The sequence below is a fragment of the Theropithecus gelada genome, chromosome 13 (assembly GCF_003255815.1).
Source record: "Theropithecus gelada isolate Dixy chromosome 13, Tgel_1.0, whole genome shotgun sequence".
Lineage (NCBI taxonomy): Eukaryota > Metazoa > Chordata > Mammalia > Primates > Cercopithecidae > Theropithecus > Theropithecus gelada.
In genome coordinates, this window is record NC_037681.1 from 77,423,836 (window position 1) to 77,439,946 (window position 16,111).

Here is a 16,111-nt window from a genome sequence, read left to right on the forward strand (position 1 = left end):
AGTCCCCAGACTGAAAACCATTCCAGGTGTTCTGTGGATAGTGCTGAATCCTCTCCCCTTTCTGAAACACAGCACCTAATCGTTTTATCTTTAACATTTGATACAGTTTTGACAGCTCTAGCAGCTTCCCCCAGCTGGCTGCCTATCTGGTGTAGTGAAAGGATGCCTGGCGTCAGCTGCTGGTGAGGAAGAAGCCAGGCCATTTTAGCTGCAGGGGCAGAATTTTATGCTGTGATGTTCTTTTCAGTTCAGGGGACACTTTCCAGTAATCAAGTTGACAGCCTTTCTTAAAGTCACATGCCAGTCAGAAAATTGTTCTGTTTCTGAAGATTGAGCAAATGCTGATGCTTACAGTGCCAAAAAGCCAGTTCTCTTGTGGCAGATTTGTTGTTTCACTACTGTTTATTAATCTTCACCAACCACAAGACTGAAGGTCAAAATAGAGTGTCATCATGTAATCAGAAGTATACATTACTTCAGCGGACTACATTGCAGATTACTTCTGCAATTATATACACATTTTTAATTCAAAATTATTAAGTACCCAATATATGTCATGCACTGTTCTAAAAGTACGTTGATACAGGGATGAGCAAGTGGAGAAGACAGATGAGGTCCCTGCTTTCAGCTTGTCTTCTGATTACAGCAACTCCCAATAAACAAATAAGGAACATATCAGTTATAAAGTCTATTTGTAACACTAAAGTAGAACAGAAGAGTGGGTGGTTACTGTAGACCGGGGTCAGAAGTACTCTGAAGTGTAAGTTTTTAAAAGTTTTCAGAAGATTACCGATGAGAATGGTTTCAGGCAGCATGAATAGCTCACGCAAAGATTTTAATGAAGATTTAATGCGAGAATGTTTTTGAGGAACAGGTGGAAGCCAAGTTTGGTTAATACTTTTGACTATTTTTAAATATTAAGTGATAATAAAGGCAAAGCTGATTTAGCGTATTTGGAAGGAGAATGAAAGAACCACAAAGAAATTGTGTGGCTGCAATTCTTTAGGAATATTTTACAGAGAGTAACTTTAAGCCCTTCCGGCAAAGGTCTGGGAGACTAAGATTAAAAGCACATGGCAAGATCACCCAGTCTCATCCCAGATGAGGATGTTGTTGGGTAAGAGGCTCTATTTTGGGTCCCCTGCAGGAGTTTTACCTCAACAGGCTCTCTGAGGATCCTAGTTTGAACGAAAACCCATTTTCCTTGGAAAGCAATGACAATTCCCTTCTTTTGTATTTGCTCTTAGTGCTTGGCATAAAAGTTAATAAATGTTGAGTGTTCAGATTTTATAGATAATACCAGTGTGTAAGCAAATGTGAAAAATTTGATTCCCTGCTTGGAAACCTAGAGTAACTGGAAAGCTCTGTGGAATGTCTTGTCCTGGTGGACACCATTTCTGCCACTCTGAAGCACTTGGAGAGATAGAAGTCTGTGACAGAAAAAGACAGATGATTCAGAATATCACTTAACATTGACCTAAACCTTTGTTTTTTGATATTTGGAAATGAATACTCTCTGAGGAATATCAATGAATTGCAGTGACTAGACTACTTTAATTCAACTTCCTTTTGTAATCTCATAAATATACTTACTCCAGAAGAGCTGAAGAGGTTTTGTAATGTAGAGTAGAACATGCCTCAGATTATTATCTTAAGGACATATACTTTCAAAAAGTAGGACATATTGACTAAATTTATGTGACTTTATTTATATAGGGGAGATTTTGTTTGGAACAAATTTAGGGGGTTGTTTTCTTCTGAACCTAAACTATCACATTCCCCCAAAATTTCTGCAGGGAGTATGATGGTTAAATTGGTGAAAGTTCTTTTCAGAAATGGTCTGGGAAATGCAATTAGGTTTTGTTAGGTGGAGAAGTAACTCAGGAAATTTTCTCTATTCAAGGTTTGATAATGGTGGCTAAAAAAATGTTCTTACATTTAAATGACAATTGACAGCTTAAGAAAGACAGGTTGGATCCCTGTGCTGATCTTCAGAAACTTAAAGTTAGAGATCAAATAATTCTGACTAAAAGCCATATTAAAGAGCCTGGCTAATGTGAGAAATAGATTATAGAGTCTGATCACAGGCTTTATTCAGAAATTGGATTTCATAGATACAATATGAATTGCACAAAGCAATCTATCCAACAGGGGAAGGACTTGATGGTACTTAGAGATGTCATTTAGAAGAGTTTGAAAATATTTGGTATTTTAGTTTATTTTAAGTGACAGATGAATGGAAGTAAGCTAAATATTTGATATCAAGGACTTTTTAAATACAATAAAAATTATATGAAATTATTTAAAAATCTTTAAGAACTTTGGCAAAACTTTAGGACTTTAAAATCAATCCTATTCTTTGCAACACTTACTGCTTTTGTTCTTGATTGGTGAGGCAGTAAACATTTGTGAATATGTCTGATCTCTGCTGAATTTTGATTGAAAAAAAAAGAATGGGCATTTTGATACTTATAACCTCTTTTTTTCTTGGGCCTTCTGACCCTTACAAAATAGAACTGTCCGCCGGGCGCGGTGGCTCAAGCCTGTAATCCCAGCACTTTGGGAGGCCGAGACGGGTGGATCACGAGGTCAGGAGATCGAGACCATCCTGGCTAACACGGTGAAACCCTGTCTCTACTAAGAAATACAAAAAACTAGCCGGGCGAGGTGGCGGGCGTCTGTAGTCCCAGCTACTCGGGAGGCTGAGGCCGGAGAATGGCGTGAACCCGGGAGGCGGAGCTTGCAGTGAACTGAGATCCGGCCACTGCACTCTAGCCTGGGCTACAGAGCGAGACTCCGTCTCAAAAAAAAAAAAAAAAAAAAATAGAACTGTCAGTTGAATTAACTTTTTTTTATTGAATACTTTCTTGTGCAAGGGACTGTACTTGAAGAAACATGACAAAATGAGTACAACAAGGTCTCTGCCCTCCAGTTGTTTAATCTACAGACAGAGAAATCTTTCTATTGCCTGTTGGTTATTACCATCCAGAATTTCTACATAACCTTAAATTTAACATATGAAAGACTAGATTGAACACCTCTTTCTTTATAATTCTCACCTTAGTTAATGTCAGTGGTGCCTCAAGTTGTCTCCCAAGCCTGAAATACAGAAGTCATTAATTTTTTTTTTAAATTATTATACTTTAAGTTCTAGGGTACATGTGCACAACGTGCAGATTTGTTACATATGTATACATGTGCCATGTTGGTGTGCTGCACCCATTAACTCATCATTTACATTAGATATGTCTCCTAATGCTCTCCCTCCCACCTTCCCCCACCCCATGACAGGCCCCGGTGTGTGATGTTCCCCTTCCTGTGTCCAGGTGCTCTCATTGATCAATTCCCACCTATGAATGAGAACATGCAGTGTTTGGTTTTCTGTCCTTGCAATAGTTTGCTGAGAATGATGGTTTCCAGCTTCATCCATGTCCTTACAAAGGACATGAATGCATCCTTCTTTATGGCTGCATAGTATTCCATGGTGTATGTGTGCCATATTTTCTTAATCCAACCTATCATTGATGGGCATTTGAGTTGGTTCCAAGTCTTTGCTATTGCGAATAGTGCCGGAATAAACATATGTGTGCATGTGTCTTTATAGTAGCATGATTTATAATCCTTTGGGTATATACCCAGTAATGGGATGTCTGGGTCAAATGGTATTTCTAGTTCTAGATCCTTGAGGAATCACCACTGTCTTCCACAGTGGTTGAATTAGAAGTTATTCTTGAAGCATCTCTTCATGTACTCCTCACATGCAATCAATCAAGTTATCTTAAATCGATCTCCTCAATGTCTAAAACCTGAGTTTTAATTCTCATGTCAGAGGTCATAGTTACTGTTCCTGAATTAGTTTAATAGTTCCTTAAATAACTTCTGTGCATATGTATATCAGCATAAAGTTATCAATTAGCTTTTCTTGAAAAGACTCTCTTTTATAATGAGGGTTTTATCTATCTTAACTTTCTGTTGTTTATTTTAAAAATAATGCTTGATTATGGCGAAAATTTAAATAGGAATCCAAATAACACAAATTACTATAATTTACTGAATATTTATTATGTCCTATGTGATATTCTCAGGACTTTAAGCATATTCTTTCACTTATTCTCACAATAACCCTATCAGGTAAATACTATTAATATCTGTATTTTAGCATTAAGCAAACAGTGTTTAAAGGTTTATTACTTTTATATATTAAAATATATTGCATTTTCATAAAAATAGAGATTTCATTTTATTTTTCTTAGCTAAGTAAAACATTTGACTGATCCAGGCTATTTTTAATAGATGGACTGATTGAATGTTTACTGAAATACAAAATCAGATAATGTCTTTGATAATGGTTTGCCTTTGATAGATCTTTCTTTTTTTTATTTGGGTAGGTCTGTCACTTACAAAGATACTGCGATGACAGTTTATACAATGTTTTATTGCGCAATCTGCCACATTGCGCAAACACTGAACTTCATGTTTTTGTTCAATAAATGAGGCTTGAAGACTAGTTGATATGCTATTAAACAGATCAGGAGTGATGAGGACTCAGTGAGAGGAAACCATATGAAAAGCAGAGGTCAGGAGTTACAAGCCCATAGAGATAAGTGACCAGAATTTGGTGTTCAAATGAACCATCCAAGAGAACTCTAGATCTGTAAGAGCAGCTGGAGAAACAGTGACTTTGCAATATTACAAAGATGGCAATTCTGGCAGAGATCCCGGGTTGATGGATGATTTGGATGTTTGATTCTAATAATACAGTAGTTTCATCTGTTTGTTAAATTTTTAAATGATTATTCTTCCTCTTGAGTAATTAATGCAAGTTTCTCCTATTTCCATAGTACTTTCTATATCATTTCCAGTCTCCATTTCACTATCATATCTATTAAAGGAAAGGCTCTCATGAAAGCAATTTAGACTAACATGCTTTTTCTTATGGGGCATTATATATATATATATAGAGAGAGAGACAGTAACAGGCTGAATTCACTTTATTTTTCTTGTATAAAAACCCTATGTTGTAGCCACAGCTGGAGCCTGGGTCCGCTGCACGGAGACCCTGGTGTGGGTCTTGACAAGGTGGTCAGTGAATTCCTGATAGGGAGACTTGGTAAATACAGTCTCCTTCCAGAGGTCAGGGGTCAGGTAGCTGTAGGTCTTAGAGATAGCATCAAAAGTGGCCTTGGCTGCACAACAAAAGAACCCCAGGAGGGTCAGTGGTGTGCTTGAGGCAAGTCTCCCAACCCCAAAATTGTCGCACTCCTAGGAACAGAGAGGCCATTCTGGGCGGGTCTGTCGTGTATTAGGAGAGCCTTTCTCTGCCTCCGTGAAAACACGCCAAGCACACACCGGACCCGTGTGGTTAAGCGGAACTGAGAGACCATGGCTATGCCCCATTCCTGGACCACCTACCGAAGTTGCCCAGGGTGGCAGTGCAGCCCCAGGCTGAGGTGTAGCAGTCATCGATACCAGCCATCATGAGCAGCTTCTTGGGCACAGGCGCTGAGATGATGCCAGTGCCCCAGCGGCCTGTCACCTTGCAAGGGACGGCGTGGGCCTTGCCGATCTTGTTCCCCCAGTAGCCTCTGCGAACGGGGACAATGGAGAGTTTGGCCAGGATGATGGCCCCACGGATGGTGGTGGCCACCTCTTTGGAGCACTTAACACCCAGGCCAACGTGGCCATTGCAGTCCCCGATAGCAACAAACACCTTGAACCTGGTGCTCTGGCTAGCACGGGTCTACTTCTGCACCGGCATAATCTTCCAAACCTCGTCTTTGAGAGAGGCCCCCAAGAAAAAGTCAATGATCTCAGATTCCTTAATGGGCAGGGAGAAGAGGTAGATCTCCTCCAGGGACTTGATCTTCATGTCCTTGACCAAGCGGCCCAGCTTGGTGACGGGCATCCACTCCTTATCCCCGGCCTTGCCTCCGCGAGCTCCGCGGCCTCGGCCCAGCCCGGTCCATGGCCGCAACCCCGGCCCCGGATGCCACTGCGAAACCTCCGCAGAAGCCACTGGGGTTCCCCATCCCAGGAACACCAGGGCCTCCGGGCCCCCCTACTGCACCGGCGTCATCCGCCATTTGGTGTTTTCTCAGAAAAGAAGGCGGCATTTATATTTTAAATCTACTTTTTGATTATGAAATTGTATTGTGTAAACAACAAATTAATACAAACTTAATGTCTTGAAACAAGAAAATTTAGAGTTTTTTAGATCAGAAGTCTGGGTGCAGTTTAACTGGGTCCTCTGCTTAGGGTATGACAAGCTGCCATGCAGGTGTTGTCTGGGGCTGGGTTCTCATCTGAAGGCTCATCCAGGGGAAGGTCCACTGCCCTCTCACATAGTTGTTGGCAACATTCGGTTCCCTGTGATTTTACACTTCATGACAGTTTGCTTTTTCAAAGCTAGCAAGGGGACAGAAAGAGAATAGAGAAAGTTTGCCAGTAAGAGTAAATACTATACAATGTAACATAATCATGAGTAAAGGCTATCACCTTTACCACATTCTGTTGGTTAGAAGCAAAGCACAGGTACTGCCCACATTCAAGGGAAGGAAATTCGTAAGGATGTCAACAGCACAAAGCAGAGATCATAGGACTGTGATCATTTTTAAATTAAATTAAATTAAAATTGTTTTAATGTGTTTTAGGGATGGAGTCTCACTCTGTTGCCCAGGCTAAAGTGCAATAATATGATCATAGTTCATTGTAACCTCAAACTCCAGGGCTCAAGCGATCCTCCTGCCTAAGCGTCCTGAGTGTTTGTGAGTAGAGATGCACACCATCGTATTGATCTTAAAATCTGCTTGCCACAGGATTAGAATTGGCTCTGGTTAACAACACACTGTAATTTTATTTTATTTTTTCTTTTTCAGGTCTCCTCTAAAATCAGTATATTAATTTTGATTAATGAAGATTTAATGTTATCTACTTTCTGTTATTCTAATAACAGCAAAATATAGCCTGCCATGAAATGGTTATTTTTTCTATTTGCTCTTCTAATTTACATATTAGTTCCAAGTATGGTAAAAATAAAACAACAATAATAACAGCAGTCTAGTAAATCAGAGCCAATAGTAGTAAAAAACCAAGTAAACAAACAGAACAGAATAATGAAGATGTAATAATGTAAACCTAACACTATGTGTTCATGCTTTCCCTGCTCAGACTGGCTCAGTGAATCCTACTGTTCTGGAAAACAAGAGTTTAAAGGACAAGCATTCCTATACAACAATAATAGACAAACAGAGAGCCAAATCATGAGTAAACTCCCATTCACAATTGCTACAAAGATAATAAAATACCTAGGAAAACATCTTATAAGGCATGTGAAAGACCTCTTCTAAGAGAACTGCAAACCACTGCTCAAGGAAATAAGAGAGGACACAAACAAATGGCAAAACATTCCATGCTCATGGATAGGAAGAATCAATATCATGAAAATGGCCATACTGTCCAAAGTAATCTACAGATTCAATGCTATCCCCATCAAGCTACCAATGACTTTCTTTACAGAATTAGAAAAAACTACTTTAAATTCCATATGGAACCAAAAAGAGCCCATATAGCCAAGACAATCCTAAGCAAAAAGAACCAGGCTGGAGGCATCATGCTAACTGACTTCAGACTATATTACAAGGCTACAGCAACCAAAACAGCATGGTACTGGTACCAAAACAGATATATAGACCAATGGAACAGAACAGAGGGCTCAGAAATAACGTCACACATCTACAACTATCTGGTCTTTGAAAAACCCCACAAAAACAAGCAATGGGGAGAGGATTCCCTGTTTAATAAATGGTCTTGGGAAAACTGGCCAGCCATATGCGGAAAACTGAAACTGGACCCCTTCCTTACACCTTCTACAAAAATTAAGATGGATTAAAGACATAAACATAAGACCTAAAACCATACAAAACCCTAAAAGAAAACCTAGGCAATACCATTCAGGACAAAGGCATGGGGAAAGATTTCATGACTAAAACACCAACAGCAATGGCAACAAAAGTCAAAATTGACAAATGGGATCTGATTAAACTAAAGAGACTCTGCACAGCAAAAGAAACTATCATTGGAGTGAATAGGCAACCTACAGAATGGGAGAAAATTTCTGCAGTCTATCCATCTGACAAAGGGCTAATATCCAGAATCTACAAAGAACTTAAACAAATTTACAAGAAAAAAACAACCCCATCAAAAAGTGGGCAAAGGATATGAATAGACACTTCTCAAAAGAAGACATGTGTGCTGCCAACAAACATAGGAAAAAAAGCTTATCATCACTGGTCATTAAAGAAATGCAAATCAAAAACACAATGAGATACCATCTCAGGCCATTTAGAATGGCGATTATTAAAGAGTCAGGAAACAACAGATGATGGAGAAGATGTGGAGAAATAGGAAAGCTTTTACACTGTCGGTGGGAGTGTAAATTAGTTTAACCATTGTAGAAGACAGTGTGGCAATTCCTCAAGGATTTAGAACTGGAAATACCATTTGACTTAGCCACCCATTAGTGGGTATATACCCAAAGGATATAAATTTTTCTACTATAAAGACACATGCACACATATGTTTATTATAGCACTGTTCACAATAGCAAAGACTTGGAACCAACCCAAATGCCAATCAATGATAGACTGGATAGAGAAAATGTGGCACATATACACCATGGAATACTATGAAACCATAAAATAGGATGAGTTGGATGAGTTCATGTCCTTTGCAGGGACATGGATGAAGCTGGAAACCATCATTTTCACCGAACTAACACAAGAACAGAAAACCAAATACTACATGTTCTCACTCATAAGTGGGAGTTGAACAATGAGAACACATGGACACAGGGAGGGGAACATCATACACTGGGCCTGTCAGGGGGTGGAGGGCTAGGGGTGGATTAGCATTAGGAGAAATACCTAATGTAGATGACGGGTTGATGGGTGCACCAAACCACCATGGCATGTGTATACCTATGCTACAAACCTGTACGTTATGCACATGTATCCCAGAATTTAAAGTATAATAAAAAAGTATGTTAAAAAGTAAAACAATGTATCTTTATAAGCCATATAGCAGTCAAATCTAGAAAGAGAAGAAGTACAATTTCTCAAGACAAGAACCAGATGAGTATCATCTCAAAACCTATAAGTGCTTTTTTCCAATCTCCAGTATATTTATAGATTTTTTTTACACAAAAGCAGTTTAGTTTCCAGATTAGAAGAACAAAAATCTCCGCCAGAAAGATAACTCCCTTCTTATTAGTGGTTTAATTTTTTAAGAGACTAGGTTTCATTCCTGTGCGTTGGATTGCAGAACAATTGAGTGGTGGGGGCGTATTTTGAGAGGGAGAAAAATTGTGTGGGAATACAGCAAATTCCTTACCTGGAGTTCCTACTTTACCATTTGAATTTACACCTTCAGTCATCATAAAGATTATCATGGGGAGAATTTCAAAATTTCTTGTTGCGTTTTGATTTATTAAGAGGGCAAGATGAGCAAAATGAAGTTGTAAAAAATTTGTAGAAATGTTTACCCATTTGGATTTGGCTAGAATTTTCTCTTGTTTAACTTTTTTAGGGAAAGATTTATGAATCTTGAGTTATCAGCTTAAAATGCTGTATACCGATCCATGGGTTAGACATGAAACTTTCACCTTTATAGCAACTTTAAGTAAATGTTTAGGCCCGAAATACTTTGATTTGAACTAAAAAATAGTATGAAGAAGTATGGAGAATCCTTCCTCAAATCTTTGGAAGTTGATTGCTGTTGTATTTATGTAAACATAACACAAAGACTTTGGACTTGTACAGACAGCAGCCCTGGAAAAATATATTTAATTTAGAATTATTGCACCAACAAATGAGTTACTCGATGAATGAAAGTATACCATGGTATAAATAACACATAATTTGCTAAATAGTCAACTTCTGTGTATATTGATAGAAAGATTAGAATAATACTTAGCAGCAAACATAGTTGTTTGAGTAATATTTCCTATTTCTCTTTACCAAGAAATTGGTGAAACTCACCCGTGTCAAGTCCAGGGAAGTGCTTCTGTCATGGTGTTCTTTGTATGGTCTTTTGTTGTCCTGGCGTGATATATAAAGCAAAGTTTCTGACTTCCACTTTGATAGAAGCTAGGTTTAGAGAGCCATTGCGGGTTTTATTTCAGTCTATTTCTGCAATTTCTTAGTTTCTCAAATATATTCCTATGGTTCTACTTCACATTTTGTCTAATTTTGTTTTACAGGTGTGAGGGATGCCAGAAGTCATGGGATTTTCTCTCCTCTAGTATGTGTTTGGGAAAAGGTTATGGCTGCCCTAGGTGAAATGATTTCTCTGTGCTATTCACGCAAACATTTCAGGTTAGAAGTCCTGCTCTGACTCTTTTTGGAGAAAGAAATGCCATCTAGGTTGAGGACATGGAACACAATGGGCTGCCATATTTAAGAAAACATTAAATCTATCTTCCCTTCATGCATTACTATTAAATTATCAGTGTTTTGCTATTTACCTAGTTTACTCTAATATGTGTGGTAAGATGACATCTACAGAAATTAGTATATTTTTAAATAAAAGAGCCAAATTATGTAAATATTTGTAAGTAGTAAGAGGCAGCATGAACATGAAATCTGAAACCTTTAGTATCTGCAACAGGATTCATTCTTTCTTTAAACTCAGTTCTTGTTCCAACACATCGATACCCATTCTTTCTGCCCATATGGTGTTTTTTTCTTTTACCCTAACTGTTTTCTTTTCTACTTCCCAGAATAAGTAGATAACATATAGCTCTTTGGCCCCAGGCCAAAACTTTGAAACTTTCAACTTTTACATCCTATTTGGAAATCTTACCTTAGAAGATTTTATTGAGAATAGCCCCTTAAAGGAGTTATACTAATGGGGGCTATGCTTTAAAAGATTTTTTGGAATTATTAAACTTAAAAATTAAAATGTTTTATATTAATTTAAATGATATATTTTCAAAGAGAGAGGTCACGTCGACTCCATAGAAAGTCAAATGTAAATAATAGGTTAACAACCATTTATCTATAGAGTACTTGTTTCATGTACAGTACATTAGAAAAATATCTCAATGCCTTAAATTTCCTCTATCTAAATAGTTACTTACATTCATAGTAATTAAACCCCTGAAGAAGAAAATTTGAGCCCTGATATTGACGAAGAGAAATAGAGACTAATAATGATATATAGGTAAATGTTTTACCAGATGTTCTACATTATTCTTCCAAATTTTCATACTCTACCAATATTATTGTCCACATAGAACATACACTTGATGCTTTTAATGATATACAATGGACCCTGGGGTTAATTTGTGAAATCCTGGAAATAGCATAGCATAGTTAGTTATTAATATTAATACAGCTCTCACACACATTCATGGACGTGTTGGCATGTGTCCTGCTATTGCATATTCCCAAATTTGTTTTTTTTTTCTATTTCTTTGGAAGACCCAAGACGTTACCCACACAGATGCATATTTATTAATCCTAAATGATCTTTTAAAAACAAATCTAATATTAGCTTTATATAACTTAATTACCTTTCCCAAATATCGTTTTGTATGTGAACTACCTTGGCGTAGATATATTTGGTACATATATATTGAATAACATAGAGATGAGATGAGTGTAAGGTCTCTAGGCATTTCAAGAAGATGGTTATACTCTCTGAAGTTGTTAGAAAATGATTTTCTTCATGGCTGATTAGTATATATGGATCATATGTGTGTGTGTGTGTATATATATATGTATGTGTATGTGTATGTGTGTGTGTATATATATACACATGTATATATGTGTATATATATATGAAATGAAAGTCTTCTTACATAAGGTCAATCGGAAAGGAGACTTTCTACCTCCTTAAAATATTTACAGGACTTTTTCCCAGTAATACAGCAATATGTACCTAGTGTTTTCCAATGAATTTTAAATGAACAAAAGTCAGGGGGCTATTACATTAAGGAATAAAGAGTTTTTTGTCCTGGACAGTGAATACGATTTGCACTGTTTCAACTTGGCTCCATTTCTGCTATGACAGTTGTAGCTTTAGTTTCATAGCAAACTTTTATTTTAAGGAACAACTAGTTTTGAAGTCGCTCTGGGTATGTGATTATATTTTCAATTGTGTCTCTCTTGTTGATCAATGTTTTGAAGGAAGCTATACTATTCTTAAAACTCAAATTCTTAATTGAGAATATTTGAGATTCTGAAGACTTAATAGTGATGTCATAATCCAAAATACTGTAAAAGTGGAAAAGCATAGTTTTTTTGTTTTTTTTTTTTTAGCTACCTGCTAAGCTTATGAAAATAAATACACTTTTTGGAGTCACAGCACTTATGCCTAAACATCACAGCTATACTAGAGGTAGAATAACCTAGAAGTCATTTATCTCAGTTTCTGGCATTGCGAATAATAAAAATGAGACTCAAGAAGGTGAAGGTTAAGTTCCAAGGTTATATAGCTAGTTATTGGTAAAATAAGTTGTAACCACATCCGCTGTTTTTTTTCTTTTTCACCATATGATGCATAATGCACACTTCTCTTTGAAAATACATATTTGACCCATAAGAATTTCCTTAGAAATCTAATGATGTGGAGATTGTAAGGCTAAGAGATATTGATAGTTCAATGTCAACTCATTGATCTGGTGCAGACTCACAATGAATGTAATTCATATACAATTACAGAATTATCAGATACCAATGTTAGGTCCTTTCATCTTAATTATTTGTATAAAATATATGTTATTTTACTTTTAACATATGCAGATGACCCAATCTGTTCTTTTTATGCCTCTTTTTAAAATTCCAGACAGAGATTCAGTTTTCCCACTGGCATAATACTGTGGAGAACTTGTTTTAACCAATGAAAAGTTAAAGAGCCTTTATTCCTGCCTCTTGTTGTCCCCTGCCTAGACCTTTCAAACACCACCATCACACAGGACTTGAAATAAAGTTATAGTCTACATAGGCGTTGTGCTACCATCAGCCTATATGATCAAACAGTTCAATTGTCATAGCTTCATATGTTTGCTAACAACAAGAGAAAGTGGATAGCTGAGTTATTTCAAGAGACATTTAATAGAATTCTAGCACACCGAAGAGAACTTAGATGGAAATAAAAATCATAGCCTCTTCATTCTTCATTTTTAACATATGCCACCTCATAATTCTTTGGTTGGAATATTTACCTTCTGCATTTCTGTTGAAAGTTGCTAGGATATGAAAATAAAGAACTCAGAGACTGCACTGCAAAAAAAGAATGTAGAATGGAAACATGAATTAATGCAAAAGACTTGCTTTATAATTCATTCCTTAAATATTTGATGTGGTTTGCCTTTGTGTCCCCCCAAATCTCATCTTGAATTGTAATCCCATAATCCCCACCCATGGTGGGAGGGACCCAGTGGGAGGTCATTGAATCATAGGGCCGGTTCCTGCCATGCTGTTCTTATGATAGTGAGTGCGTTCTCACCAGATCTGATGGTTTTATAAGGGGCTTCCCCCTTCACTCAGCACTCATTCTCTCTCCTGCCACCCTGTGAAGAGATGCTTTCTGCCATGATTTTAAGTTTCCTGAGGCCTCCCCAGCCATGTGGAACTACGAGTCAGTTAAACCTCTTTTCTTTGTAAATCACCCAGTCTCAGGTATGTCCTTACAACAGTGTGAGAATGAACTAATACACATCCATTTTAAGATCTTTATTGGAATAAATTCTCTTTGACATTCAAAGTTGTGCTTCCATATGATAATTTGGTTTTAAAATTGCAATATGAGTTTTTCTCTTTGAGTCCTAGTTTTCCTGTCTATAACATGGAGATTGTGATAATTTCTAATTTACTGGGGTTTTGAAGAAAATATTTTAAAAAAATCCTATGTGCTTGAAACATTTTGTATGTTAACAAAATACATTTTGTCTATGTTTATAATTATATTTTATTACAACTGAAATTTGATGGTATTTTATTTCCAACTCTCAAATTTTGCAGCACCAACATTTCATCACCACATACTTAATACTTCCATAAACAGTCAGTCTATTTATCCTAGTCCAGTGAACATTTCTTTCTTTCCCTCTCCTACTCCCTGTAGTATGCTAATTATGACACTGATCATTATTTATCTTTGCATCTTCCAGGGAGTGCCTAGCTGAGTGCCATTTACTCAATGAATAATCTTACTCCTTTCAAATCAAGAAAGCCTGGACACTTCTGTAGCTATCGTTGTATGGTGTATTGTGAAGAGCCAATGCATTAACTGATCAAGTTACTCAAAACTGCACTCCTACAAAAATATTAGGAGGTCAACTTAGTTGCCTTGGCAGCCACCAAAACATCACTGAGTAGGCATGAAATGGGTTACTTCGTGCCAACTTTTCCTCCCTATATTCATTAAAGTGTAACTTTGAATGGCTCTCAAATTTTCCTATGTATTGATCAAGTTTTGAAAGGATTCTATGCTTCGATTTGTGAAGCCAGGCTTAGGTTTTATCTATTTACACATGATCACCCATATCCATTCAATAAAATGGCCATAGTTACTAGTTATCTGCCTCCTTGTGAGGATCTTCAAGATAATCTTTGCAAAGTATTTTAAGGCCGTTTAGAGAGAGAGAGATTATAAATAATACTGGTATTTTCTCTTCCTAAATCTCAGTGCTCATCTGAAAAGTTCATATTTTTATGTGGCATTCTAGGGGTAGTATCATACATGGCCAAAAAGGTTTTCAGTACCATCTTATTAACTTCGTATGCTCTTTTATTGAAGGAAGAATAAACCATTTACGTCCATTGAAATATTGACTTTTTCTCATTAAAGTGAAAATATTTAAGATGCTCTCTCTCTGAAAGTGTGATAGGGATACAGGACAGCACTCTTAGAAGATAAGATCATTCAAAACAAAAGTTCTCAGGGATCATTTTCAAAAATGGTGCTCCCCTGTCAGAGCACTGGTGTTCGTCCACTTTATTATTGATACAGAGGTCCTTCCTGTCAAGCTAACATTTTTCTCTTTGAATTAGAATGAAAATTTTCTCATGTGCTTTTCTACCCTGAGTTAAGACAGATGAAGTAGGAAACACAGGCAATGTTATTCTAGTTGTCTCCATTATGACATAGATATTTATAGTTTAGATGGTATCAATGCCTCCCAGCTTTCTAACAACACCCTTCAATATGATTCTGTCCCTAAATTTTTTCTTCGAGCAAGAAGTCTAATCTTTTAAAACAACTTCTGGGCATGTCCCTTCATAACTAAAACTATCACTGATACCCACTGCCTGTGGATATATTTCAAACATCTCAGACTGATATCCCAAACCCTATATGACTATAACTTGCTTTCCTAGCCATATCTTTCATTTTTTTCTAGGTGAACTGGTATTCTATACAAACTATTATACCCAATGGCTATTTACCCTATTATTTAATTTCCCATTCTCCAGATTTTTGCTGTTTCCCAGCCTCTGTTTAACTGCCTTTGTGGAAAAGTGCCCCTTGTATCTTTGTAAATTCAGTACTACTCTTAGGTATAACTACTGCTGCTGGTATTGCCATTGTTGTAAACATGTCTTATATCTCTCATCATACTAAAAGCTCCCAAGGGCAGAGTTTGCAAATCAACTATTCTTATCATCCTCACAAGACCACATACCTGATCTGAGCTCAAATATTTATTTGTTTGATGATACCTAATGTCATTTATCATGCCATTATGGTTTGTGTTGCAGGCCTTGCAACAGATATTTTAGACATTTCTTTCATTTATGTAATACATTCTCACAATGATATTGAAAAATGACTATCATTACTATTAAATCTTTAAAAAAGGGAAAGAAACTAGGATGCCAGAAAAAGTGATGTCACGTGTTAAGGGCATAGAATCAAAACTTCTGGGACAGTTGTAAGCAGGTTTCTCTCACTTTAGAAACTTGTCCCACTACAGTTTGGGCAAGAATTCTAATATTTAAAAAAATTTAAACAAAACTAAAATTATTTATGCAAAGCCAGTTAGTATGGCTTATGAGACTAGAGCCCTGATAACTCCTCAGATAACCTGAGTATGAGAAATATCAAGAAA

General features: G+C 36.9%; 1 non-coding gene and 1 pseudogene across 2 annotated transcripts; both read right to left on the bottom strand.

Moving 5' to 3' along the window:
- Positions 1–4,962: 4,962 nt before the first annotated feature.
- LOC112604846 lies at positions 4,963–6,083 on the bottom strand (annotated as a pseudogene). Its single transcript, XR_003115290.1, has 3 exons — positions 6,055–6,083; positions 5,413–6,001; positions 4,963–5,186 (listed from the first exon to the last, which is right to left on the bottom strand). The product of XR_003115290.1 is annotated as a 40S ribosomal protein S2-like (transcript).
- On the bottom strand, positions 5,250–5,382 carry LOC112605463. The gene has a single exon (XR_003115453.1). It is a non-coding gene; the product is annotated as a small nucleolar RNA SNORA64/SNORA10 family (small nucleolar RNA).
- Positions 6,084–16,111: the final 10,028 nt, after the last annotated feature.